Genomic DNA, 13,126 nt, shown 5'->3' with positions numbered 1-13,126 from the left:
AAGGAAAGGAAAGGAAAGGAAAGGAAAGGAAAGGAAAGGAAAGGAAAGGAAAGGAAAGGAAAGGAGAAAGATTGATTTATGTATAGGTATATATTCAGCTCTTCCCTCTTTTTACAGTTTATAGTAATGATATAGATTCCCATATTGTTTGTAGGTTATTGTTTATCCACGAACATAGCCATTTTTATCTGGTCCTACTATTTGCTAAAAATATTGTTAGGTTGAGTGGGGAACTTAGAATAGTGTCCTCCCTCTTGGGGGGACACCTTCCTCATTTCCAGAGTTCCCACTTTTGGAGTTAAGATTATTCAAAGATCCCAGGCCCTCTGCGTAGTTTAGTATCATCGATCTTTGTCCAGCTGTATCAGAAGAGGAGTTCAAAAGCAGAATGCTGCTTCACCCCAGTCATGTGACTGGGCACCTCAATCTTCTTCCCAGTCCAATGGGCCACAGTCTTACCCTCTCCAATGATACCTGAATCTCAACCTTAGGGAGCGAGGCTGTCTCAGGAAAAGGAAAGATGGCATGCATTACTAATAGTATGAAACTGGGCTTCTAAGGATGGGTTTCTTATTTCTCTCGAGGCAGGCTCACACTCTGATCATCCTCAGTTTTACTAAAGGACTCTTTGTTTAGGACTTTTAGGACAAGTTCACTAATATTTAGAAATTTCTTACCCCTGTTTAGATTTTTAAAAATAGAAGTCTGTGAAGGAGTCAAATGATTAACATCTAGATGCTCATACTCCTTCTCAAGCACAAGTTCTCATTTTCTGTACTCTGTAAAGTCTGTTTCTTGCTAGATCACTTTCTAGACTTGTACGATGAGCAACTGAGAGAATAGACCAGACAGACTGAAAAGGGGGTAGGAGATGGGGGGAAAAATGGGAGGAGAGAAATCAGCAGAGGTGATCTTACAAAGTGCCACATAGGATGTGTTATTCATCCATTTATTTGCTTGTCAAATAATCTATTGAGCAGCTTCAATATGTTAGGCACTCTTCCAGGTCACGAGGACATAGCAGTAAACAAACCCATCAGGTTTCCTTTCTCTAGCTTACATCCCAGTTGGTGACGAGATAGTCAATAAATAAGCAAACATATAAACAAGATTAACCTCAGTGTGGTAAATTCTAACAAGGAAATAAGCAAGATACTAATATGGAAATGATGAGGCATGGGGCAGGTGAGGCAGTCAATGAGGTCCTCTTGGAAAAAAGCAACATTTCAACTGCTGCCTAAAGGATTAAATAGAGCTCCCCTTTGAAAATCCAGGGAAGGGGTATTCTGTTCAGGGGACATGAACCCTAAGACCAGATATAATTTGCCTCATCTGAGGCAAATGGAATGCCTCAGCACAGAAGGATGGGGGGAATATGTAGGAGAATATAGTAATCCACAGGGTGAGGTTGGAGACAAAGGCAGGAGTCAGATGGTATACAAGCTCAAACTCATGTGGTCCAATCTTGGAGTAGTAGCTCAGTCTAGGAGCCAGAAACAATTAAGAATTAATTCAGTACTGAATGGGTTTTTTTTTTTCCCCTCAGAAAAGTCTAGTTCATCCATTTGTAATCTGAATCTCTCTAACCCCCTCTATTATCTTATTAGTCTTCAGTCCTACTGTTAACCTTCTCTTTCCAGCATCATGTATCCTGCTCTCTCATGGGATCAATCTAGTTAACATATAAACATATGTTCCAGTGAACTATAAACAAAGAAAAGCCAAGGACTAGGTGGCTTTCCAGTGAATTCTACCAAATACATTAAAAAAGATTTATTGCACTCCTCAAACTCTCCCCAAAAATTAAAGAGGCCAGCATTACTCTAATACTTTAGCCAGATAAGGGCACTAGAAGAGAGGAAAGCTAAAGGCCAATATCACTGATGAATAGAGACACAGAAATTTTCAACAAAATACTAGGAATACAAATTTAATAGCACATTAAAAGAATCATACACCATGATCAAATGGGATTTATCCCTCCTAGATGAAAGGATGGTTCAATATATGTGAATCCACAAATGTGATATACCACATTCACAGAATAAAAGACAAAAATCGTATGATCACCTCAATAGATTCAGAGAAGCATTTACCAAATTTCAACACACCTTCATGATATAAACTTTCAAGAATTTGGACACAGAAGGAACAAACCTCTACAGAATAAATGTCACATATGACAAGCCCACAGCTAACATCATACTCAACAGTGAAAGGTTGAAAGTTTTCCCTCTAAGATCAGAAGACCAGATTGTCCACTCTCACTACTCCTATTAAATAGAGTACTAGAAGTCCTAGCCAGAGCAATCAGGAAAGAAAAAGAAATAAAAAGCATTCAAATTAGAAACAAAGATGTAAAACTGTCTGACGACATGATCATTTATATAGAAAATCGCAGTCGCCAACAAAAAACTGTTTAGACGTAATAAACTAATTCAGTACAGTTTGAGGACATAAAGTCAACATATAAAAATCAGGTCATCTTCTGCACATTAAAAATGAACTGTTTGAAAAGGAAATATGTAAAAACAATCACAATCCCACTTATAAGAATATCAAAAGCAATAAAATTCTCAAATAAATTTAACCAAAGAAAGTCAAAGATCTACACACCAACAACTGTAGGGCATTAATGAAAGAAACTGAAGAAAACACAAATCAATGGAAAGATAGCTTTTGTTTATGGATCAGAAGGTTAATATTGTTAAAATGTCTGTACTACTAAAGCCATCTATATTCAATTCAATCCCCATCAAAATTCCAATGGCATTTTTCAGATTTAGATTATAAAATTCATATGGAATAAAAAAAAAACATATAACCAAAGCAATCTCAAGAAAGAACAAAGCTGGAGGCATCACACTTCCTGATTCAAACTACATTACAAAACTTTAATAATCAAAATAGGATGGTACTAGCATAAAAACAGACATGTAAACCGATAGAACAGCATCAAGAGCCCAGAAATAAACCACACACATACAGTCAATTAACATTTGACAGGGGAACCAGGAATATTCAGTGGGGAAAGGATAGTCTCTTCAATAAATGGTGATGAAAAAACTGGATACTCCCATGCAAAAGATGGAAATTGGACCTCTATCTTATACCACTCATAAAAATCAACTGAAAATAGATTAAGGACTTAAATATAAGACCTGAATCCATTGATATTCTTGGGAAAAACAGAACAGAAAAAGCTACATGACATTGGTCTTGGCAATGATTTTTTGGGTATGACATCAAAAATACAAGCAACAAAAGCAAAAATCAACAAGTGGGACTACATCAAACTAAAACACTTCTGCAAAGCAAAAGAATCAACAAAATGAAAAGGCAACCTATGAAATGGGAAAACATATTTGCAAACTATCTACCTGATAAGGGATTAATATCCAAAATATATGAGAGACTCACATAACTCAATAGCAAGAGAAAAAAAATCCAATTAAAAAACGGGCAGACTTGAATAGATATTTCTCCAAAGATGACATACAAATGACCAGCAGGTACATGAAAATACGTTCAACACAAAATCATCAGGTAAATGCAAATCAAAAAACCAATAAACTATCACCAAACCTGTTAGAATGGCTGTAATCAAAAAAATAAGAGATAGAAAATGCTAGCAAGGCTGTGGAAAAAAGGAAACCCTGGTGCACCGTTGGGCAGTAGGGAATGTAAATTGGTATAGCCACACAGAAAAAACAGTAGGGATTTTTTTTTCTTTTTAATATATGAAATTTATTGTCAAATTGGTTTCCATACAACACCCAGTGCTCATCCCAAAAGATGCCCTCTTCAATGCCCATCACCTACCCTCCCCTCCCTCCCACCCCCCATCAACCTTCAGCTTGTTCTCAGTTTTTAAGAGTCTCTTATGCTTTGGTTCTCTCCCACTCTAACCTCTTTTTTTTTTTTTTTTCCTTTCCCTCCCCCATGGGTTTCTGTTAAGTTTCTCAGGATCCACATACGAGTGAAAACATATGGTATCTGTCTTTCTCTGTATGGCTTATTTCACTTAACATCACACTCTCCAGTTCCATCCACGTTGCTACAAGGGGATTTTTTTTTTTTTTTTCATTAAAAATAGAACTACCAAATGATCCAGCAATTTCACTTCTGGATACATTTCCAAGGAAAATGAAATCATTATCTTCAAGAGGTATCTGCACCCCAGGTTCACTGCAGCATTGTTTACATTAACCAAAACATGGAAACAAAACTAAGTACCTGTTGATAGATGAATGGACAAAGACGTAAGACATAAATACAGATATATCATGGAACAGTATTCAGCCATGAAAAAAGAAAATCCTGCTATTAGAAACGACATGGATAGACTTTGAGGGCATAATGCTAAGTGGAAATAAGACTGAAAAAAGGCAAATACTGTATGATCTCATTTATATGTGGAATCTAGAAAACCTGAACTCACAGAAGCAGAGAGTAGAATGGTGATATCCAGATGATAAGAAATGGGGAAAAGGGAGCTATGTTGGTCAAATGGTATAAATTTTTCATTATAAGACGAGTAACTTCTGGGTGCAGCACGGCTACTACAATTAATGACACTTTATTATATACTTGTGAGTTGCCATGAGCATAGAGCTTTAGTGTTGCCACCATAACAACAACAAAATGGTAATTACGTGTGGTGAAGGATAAGCTAACTAACCTTACTGTAGTAAACATTTCACAATATATACAGATATATCATTGCCTACAGTTTAAATTTGTACAGTGTTCTATGTCAATTATACCTCAGTAAAGCTGAGGTGAGGAAAAGAACTAAAAAAACATTTCTGGGGAAAGACAGTCAAGAAATGAAGTGCAGTTAGAGAGGATTGTGGGATCAAGGGCATGTTATGATGTTGGCACTAACTTGTTCATATGCTCACTGACTTGATCCCATTAGAGAGGGGGATGCATAAAGCAGGAAAGAGGGGCTGGATTAACTATAGGACTGAATTCTTCTAAGAAGATAGAGAGGATTGGAGAAATTCAGATTACAAATGGAGAAGCTAGGCTTTCCAGAGAAAGTGTAGCACTGACTTCTTAATTGTTTCTGACTGCTAGATTGAGATACTACTCCAAGGCTGGACCAAATCACTTTGAGTTTACATTTGAATCACATACTGGTTTTTAGTTGCTACATCCATTATTGGCAAATGCCCTTCAGGGTTAGTGAATTTGTAGCTATTTCTTAATTTTATTGTGGAGAGAGATTACAGTTTTATTCTTTTACTGTTTCAGGCTGAAGATAGGAGAAAAGAAAAAAACGCCACCCATTCTCAATAATATTTGCACAGAAATTCTTTACAATTTTAAAGTAAGACCAATGGCACTATTATTTAGTTTTATGGTTTTCTCCAGAAACTCAGTTTTAAGCATCTATATCATACTGGCATCATGGATTATGAATTTTAAAACTAAAATTTCTCTCTCTCCCTCTCTTCATCTCCTTCTCCCTGCCCTGCCTTCCCCACCCCAACACCACCACCACCCCCCCCCACCCCCTGACACCTCTCTGTCTCCCTTCCTCAAAGACAACACAGTTTAAATACTATTGGCTTGAAAACAAGAGAGCATTTTCCTCCTCTCAGTGTTTTCTCTAAGGGTATCCTAGGAAGATGCTTAATTAGAAAATATAGCGATTTAAATGTTTAATTCTTTTAACTAGGTCCAAAACAACATGACTATATTGCTGTAATTTATTTTTTACCAACATTTTCAAGCTAATTTTCTAATTAGTAGGACTGAGTTGAGATATTATCGACTAATTAATGAAATTAACTTATTATTTTCATAATAATATCATATAATCATCAATCACACTTGAATATGGGTTAAGAATTTTATGCTGGTTTACTAACAGGCAGTGTAGGATGCTTTGTTGTATCATTTAAAAGCGCAAAGAACAAAGATGGCTTCTGTGCATGTGTATTAAAAAGCCTGACTTTTTAATCCAGACAAATGGACTCCATCTTCTTCTCAGAACTGTTCCTTAAAATTCAAGGGATAATTCATACCTCTCTCATATCATTTATCCAAATTCAACCTCAGAATATAGGAGAAATAACAAAGTGTAAAATTAATAAACCCAGGTTTATATCCTAGCTCTGCTTCCTAAGAGCTTGGAACCATGGATAAATCAATTCTCAATTATCCCTAAGAATACCTGCCCCACCAAATTATTGTAAGAACTAAATGTGAAAATGTTTGTAAAAGCATTTTAAACCATCAACTCATATAAAAATATATTGTCTGTTATATTTATCATGTCTTTATCATCATCATCATTTGGACACATCCCAGAACTTGAGCCCTCATTTAAAATCATTAAAAATAATGCCTTATATAATGATTATTTATGTATATATTTATACAACTCCAGGTAGCAAGCAGCTTGATATTAAGTTAAAACCAGGTCTTATTTTTATTCTCTCCCATACACACATTCCCATAAATGTATGTTGAAATGTTTATTAAGTGTTTTATAAGCTTGTTCCCACATTTTTAAAATGTTTCCTATCCACACAGCCCTCAATTTTAAAGTAACTCACACTTACAGAGCTCTTACTTCCAGCTAGAAACTGTCCTGAGCATTTTAGATGCAAAACCTCACTTAATCATCCTAACAGCTCTACAAGGTATGGTACTGTGGTAATCTCTTCCTTTAAAATGAAACTTTGCTATGGTAGACAATTTCAAATTCTGAAAACATTGTGCTTACCTTAAGACACTAGAAAGACAAATGGGTCAGCTGGTGGTCCCAGTCTTGGGGAATGTGTCAGGAGAAGAGATCTGTATCACATCTTTGACATCAGTTACAGTTAACACAGGAAACTTCAACTTCCTTGCCTAGCAGATTTTGTGACATTTTCACTAACCTCTTAACTAAGAAAAAGCTGAGCCATTTGTTTGTCAATTTAGATAATTTTAAAGACAAGAGGATAATTTGTGTCAACTTCGCTCCAAAAGCAGCATAATAGGGATACAGGTTTCCACCAACACAAGCTTTGGAAAACATGCCTCATAGGGGCATAGTTTGTACCTCTCACAGGGCCTAAGACAGTGTAAACAACATGGGCTCTCAATGCCTAATGAATGTAAATGAATCAAGATTGCTAAGTTAGATGTAATAACAGCAGAAAAGTCAAAGCAAAAAATGACAAGCAGGTTATTGGAGAAATAAAGAAGATAGAAGGCAAATTGCCTTTCATTTCAGAAGTAACAAGTGTGGTAAATTGACATGGGGTACACTCTGGGAATGTGCTTAATGACAGATAATTTGAGTTATTTCAAAACGTGCCAAGACAAGAGAAAGATGAGACAGCACTCAGAATAAATTTGAACAAAAAATGTGAACAAAAAAGTCTCTATTTGATCAAACCACGAGCTTTGTTAAATGGGAAAACTGGGTGAAAATACCTCTCAGTTTTAAAATATTCCTCAAATGTAAAACATTAATAGTTTACAGCATTTGGCCTCTCACCTTTGCTAAATCATTCCTTCTGTGAGAAGGTGGGACTACCATAAGTGGGGGGAGAAAAACATGGGATTTCAAGTCAGACCAAGTTCACACGGGATCACTCCTACTCTGACCTTGAATAATTTACTAATCCTCTCTCATGGTGCTTCTCAAATTGTAGGGGAGTTATAAGAACCATGTAGGATGCTTGTTAACATATGGATTCCCAGGTGCAACTCATGGAGATTAGTGATTAATAAGTATACGGTAAGGTCCTGGAACCTGATTTTTAGGAGGCACCCTAAGATATTCTAATAATGATGGTGGCCGGTGATTCTCACTTAAATAGTGCTCTAGGCATCCATAATTTCTTATCTCCATGGAAGAAATGATAATACCCACAGGACCAGGGGTTTTATTGTTTTTTTTTGGGGGGGGGGGGAGGGGGGTGGACAGATTACCGAGATAACCAATGTGAAATCCTATAGTTCAGTGTTGGCACTTTGGAGGTGCCACATAAATGTTACCAGGAGTACCCCAAAGGTACATAGGTGTCATCTAACAAATCCATCCCCGCTGCTTCTGCTGCCCCCAAGCATTAAAGCTTTCCTGACAGTCCATACAGTTGCTGCCATCAGCAGAAAACACATCAGAAAATTATCTAAATGAGTGAACCAAATTTCAATGTCTTAAATATATCTGAAGAGGCAATTCATGAAGAAAAGTGTACAGAATTGCACCTAAAACCTGCTGTCCTAAACCCAGTTACATACAAATGCTCAAACTCACCTATACCTCAGTGTCTAGTCAAAATAACAGAAATGGCTTCAGTTATTTTAAGTAGGGAGAATTTAATACTGTTTCTCCAAAGTGTTGGAATGACTGCAGGAAAAATTAAGAGAATAGTTTTTTCAGCCATCAATAATGACAGAAGCCTCTCTTTTCTAATAGGATTGGAGGAGTGAATGGGAAAATTATGTTACTCAAAGCCTGTAATTGCTGTGCCATTGATGTTGGAAGCATCCACTGTTGTTGTTGGAACGACAGTTCTGCTACTTGGTAGAACGCTAAGATACCACCCCTCTACCGATACTGCTGGAAGTCCACAGACACACTCCACTGTTGCCCACCATCACCGATTCTGCTGCAGCCTGAGCCCATAAGAGCTATGCTGCTGAAGCACTGAGGTGTCTGCTCCTGCTGCCATATTGCCCTACCACAGCCACAGCAGGCAGACACGATGCTGCTGACGTTGCTGGACTGTCTGCTGCCACTGCACCTCACGGAACCCTCTACCCAAGCAGGACCTCAGGAGCTCATTCTTCTTCCAAGGAATCACCAACATAGGAGTATCTGCTTCTTTTTTCCTGTATCTTCCTTTTTCCTACTTTCCAATATCCCTTTAGGTTCTTCCCCCACTGGAAGAACCTAACCAGAAGTCAGCTGGCCAGGAATTCTGAGAACTGTGGTTTGTAGGCTTTTAACCTCTCCTGATAAAGAGGAAAGCACAGAAGGGACAGAATGTTGCTGAGATCCAACAAGACATCAGAACAACCTGCCATGTATCTCTTACCGGATAGGAAATAAATCCATTTGTGAGAACTGTCCAGGTATCAAATGATCACAAGACTCTCTTTTTCATTCTTTCTTTAGCTGACCAGAGGAAGAATAATAGAAAATCTTAGGAATAAGGCCGATACATTTGGGATTTTGCAGTGCGAGTTCATCAGAATTTAGGTTTTAGAGATTTTACCATGACGGTGAATATTTTTTAGTTGGAGTTTTCCAGCATAGCACATGGTGGTTACTTCCTTGAGGACTCACTATCTGCAACCTATCAAATTAGTTCAGCCCAGGAAATTTCCTTCTCCCCTGAACTCTTACCATACCTATTTAGCATCTAAAATACACTATTTGGGAAATATTTGCTATGCAAATATATGCCTTCTGGAAAACTGGATCCCATGTTTTATGACTTTTTAAGATCTAATACCCAACAAAGGTCCTTAAACATGGTAGTCATGTGATAAATGTTTGAAAGAATGATATTACAAAACAAATACAACTTAACTAAGGAATTTAAATAAAGAAAAAATTGGAATATTTGCTTTTCTGCTACATTTTCCTATTCCCCTCTCCTTTCTGAACTATGTGCAGTATATAAAAGATATAATATTTCACCCCTAAATACCTGAGCATGTATCTCCTATGAACAAGTACATTCTCCTAGATAACCACAAGGTCATTGCAAAGTCAAAAAATGTAATATGGACTCAATAACATTATATAAAAATTCCATACTCAGGGCTCCTGGGTGGCTCAGTCGGTTAAGTGTCCAACTTCGGCTCAAGTCATGATTTCCTGGTTCGTGGGTTTGAGCCCTGCATTGGGCTCTGTGATGACAGCTCAGAGCCTGGAGCCTGCTTTAGATTCTGTGTCTCCCTCTCTCTCTCTGCTCATCCCCTGCTCAAGCTCTCTCTCTCAAAAATTAACATTAAAAAAATTTTAAATCCTGTTCAATTTTTCCCAAATGTCCTTTATATCTGTTTTTCCCTCATTCAATGCAGAATCTCATCAAAGCTCATACATTTCATTGGTTATATATTTCCAGTTCCCCATAAACCAAAAGAATCTCTTTTAATCTAAAACTAGCTTTCATGATATTGACATTTTTAATAGTTTAGGTCACTGGACTATTGGACTGTCCCATATTTTGGATTTGTGTCATTACTTCTTCATGATTAAACACAGATTAAACATTTTTGGCAAAAATACTGCATAGGTAATGTGTAATTTCTTCTGAATCACATATGAAGGCACATATTGTCAATTTGTTCTACTAACGGGCTAAGCTCGACGATTTGATTAAGGTGGTATCTGCCAGATCATTTCATTAGAAAGTATCCTTTCCCTGTCATTTAATAAGCAATCAGTTGGGGGATAATTTGAGACCATGAAATATCCTGTTCCTTAACAATCTCTTATCAAGTAATTTTAGCATCCTTGATGATTCTTGCCTGAATTACCACATAGGTAGTACCAAATTGCTTATTATTCTAATACTATCATTTCTTCTGTATATATTAACTGGCATTCTTCTATAAAGGAAAGTATTTCAGGATGCCTGGGTAGCCCAGTCAGTTAAGCGTCTGACTCTTGATTTCGGCTCAGGTGATCTCACTCGGTTTGTGAGTTCGAGCCCTGCATTGGGCTCTGTGCTGACAGCACTTAGCCTGCTTGGGATTCTCTCTCCCCTTCTTTCTCTGCTCAGGTGCGCTCACACTCACTCTCTCAAAATAAATAAACTTTAAAAGAAAAAAAAAGTATTTCAATTCTCCTCCCTCATTTTTTATCATTGTAGGTTCATACATTTTTAATCATATCATATTTCACAACCATCATTTTTCATGCTCAAAGCGTCCCAAATTTAGCCAGTGGGAGACTCAAAATTTGAGTTTGCATCCATGTCACCTGTTCTCAATACTTTCTGAACACTTCCCTATCTTCAGGCACCAAAATATTCCTAGATTTACCTTATACTTTCTCTGCCTCCATCCTGGAATTATCCATTCTCAAAAGAGACCTGCTCCCTTTGAGTATTTAGGGGCCCAATTTTCTTAATGAAGCCCTTTAATTCAAGCTTTCAAACCCAACTTTGAGAAGGAATTTCTCATTAGCCACTTCATTGTCTTCACATAATTTCAAGATAGTATTGATTTGAAACTCAAACACTGACTGAAATGGTTCAAGAATGGTGGATGTTCTCAAATTTTCCCAGTCTGTGCTCTAAAAGGTCAACAATCCAAATACAGGATAGAAAAGCAGAATTCCACTGTTACCTGAGAAGATATTATTAATTGTATCTACCTAAACTATGCCATGTGCATTCCATAAATAACAGTGTTTTATGGGTTCTTCCCCCCCTAATACCTCCAGTATGTCTTCAAATTGTGCTCAGATTCAGTTCGGTATACTATTCTTCAGTATACTATTCTAAAGCAGGGATCAACAAAGTTTTTCTATAAAAAGCCAGTCAATAAGTATATCACGTTTTCAATCTCTGTTACAACCACTCAACTCTTCAATTGTAGCCAAATCAGCCAGACAATATGAAACGAACTGGCATGGCTATGTGACCAGTAAAACTTTTTTTTTTTTTTTTTTGGCAAAAACAGATTTGAGTTGTTTGCCAACCCTAGTTCTAAACAAAAGCAACAATAATTACAACATATGATAATAATATATAATTATATCTTATTTCTGTTACTACAATTATAAATAAAATGTGATAGTCCTAGAACCCAAGATATTCACTTCTAATGTTTTGCTCTGCTTCCTTCCAATCTTTGATGACTGTTTGTTTTTTTACATAATGGTGATTGTCTCCATACATAGTTTTTCTCAGTATTTTCCACTGAATTCTATCATCAAGACATTTCTCCTTCATAGCAAATACTGATTTTCCTCTGCCCCATATCACTTCCACCCTCTGACTCCACCTGCAGTGTCATGGACAGCTTCCCATCTTGATTAGTATTTCTCTGCTTTTCCGAAGACTCTCTCCAAGCTCACAGGAGCTTGCAGAGACACCTCAAAGTCCCATGATTCAACCCTCCTAAGGGCAAACTTCAATCAAAGACTAGAACTTGTGCGTAAGTGATCCTCCAGTTTCCCTGTTCTTTAATGTCCATTTTTACAATGTATCACGTTATATTCTTGGCATATTTTCTCCAGTTTGTTAATATATCTCCATTTTGTTCATTAATGTTTTATATGTATTTAAGTATTTTATTGATATTGATGGATCTTCACTGCTTTGTTGGCTTTAAGTTGATAAAATCCTCTCCCGGACAGTGATTTTATATATATTCATTTTAACTTTGGGATCACTTAGTCAAGTTAACCAAAAACTATATATACTATATATATGAATGCATGTATCTTTGCTACATTAGAAAAAGTTGAACTTTTATATAAATGAGAATTTAAAGAATTTAAATATATATGATGCTACAACTTTATCATACTGAAACTTCCTATCAAATTTAGGTGGACTTCCCAATGTTTAGTCTCTCTTTTTTTTTTTTTTTTTTTTTTGGTCTTTCTTTAATATCTCTCAGAAATATTTATAGATTTTCTTGATATAGAGGCCATGTGGTCTGGGTTAAGGTTATTGCTGGGTTTTTAATCTTCTTTATTGCAATTGCGAAATAAGGACTTTTTCTCATCCATTATATTCTGTAAATTGTTTCGTTCACAATTATTACCAACTTTGTAGGTTTACCTTGTATCTAGCTAAATTTCCACATTCATTCTGATACTATATAGAAATACATGCACATAATTGTGTTTTGTTGAGATGCTATCAACTATATACAAGGACTATATAGGGACAAGCTTTCTGAAAATCATTATTATAATGATTTAAATATTTTAAGAAGGCCATTCATGACCCATTTACAACAATATAATATTTTTTTGGTCTGCATTTTTTTTAATTTCTGGTTTCATTTAATATGCTTAGACTCTATGTTAGCTTTCTCTATTTTATATCCTCTTATAAGTCACCCTAAGTAATTTCTAGAGGTTGATTTCTTTATTTTCTAACTATGAAAAAGAAACAGAAATTGGTATCTTTTTCAATATAAA

General features: G+C 36.3%; 1 long non-coding RNA gene across 1 annotated transcript in view; it reads left to right on the top strand.

Annotated features, from left to right (window-relative positions):
- The window catches only part of LOC121044766 (uncharacterized), a 15,917-nt gene extending 6,325 nt beyond the window's left edge, over positions 1–9,592 (top strand). The window contains exon 2 of the long non-coding RNA XR_005797465.1: positions 8,429–9,592. This is a non-coding gene — a long non-coding RNA (uncharacterized LOC121044766). The remainder of the gene's footprint in view (positions 1–8,428) is intronic.
- The last annotated feature ends 3,534 nt before the right edge of the window (positions 9,593–13,126 follow it).

Source organism: Herpailurus yagouaroundi, unplaced genomic scaffold, assembly GCF_014898765.1.
Source record: "Herpailurus yagouaroundi ecotype Mexico unplaced genomic scaffold, PumYag 189, whole genome shotgun sequence".
NCBI classification, from domain to species: domain Eukaryota; kingdom Metazoa; phylum Chordata; class Mammalia; order Carnivora; family Felidae; genus Herpailurus; species Herpailurus yagouaroundi.
The sequence above is the reverse complement of the archived record's forward strand: the minus strand, read 5'-3'. Positions and strand labels throughout refer to the sequence as shown.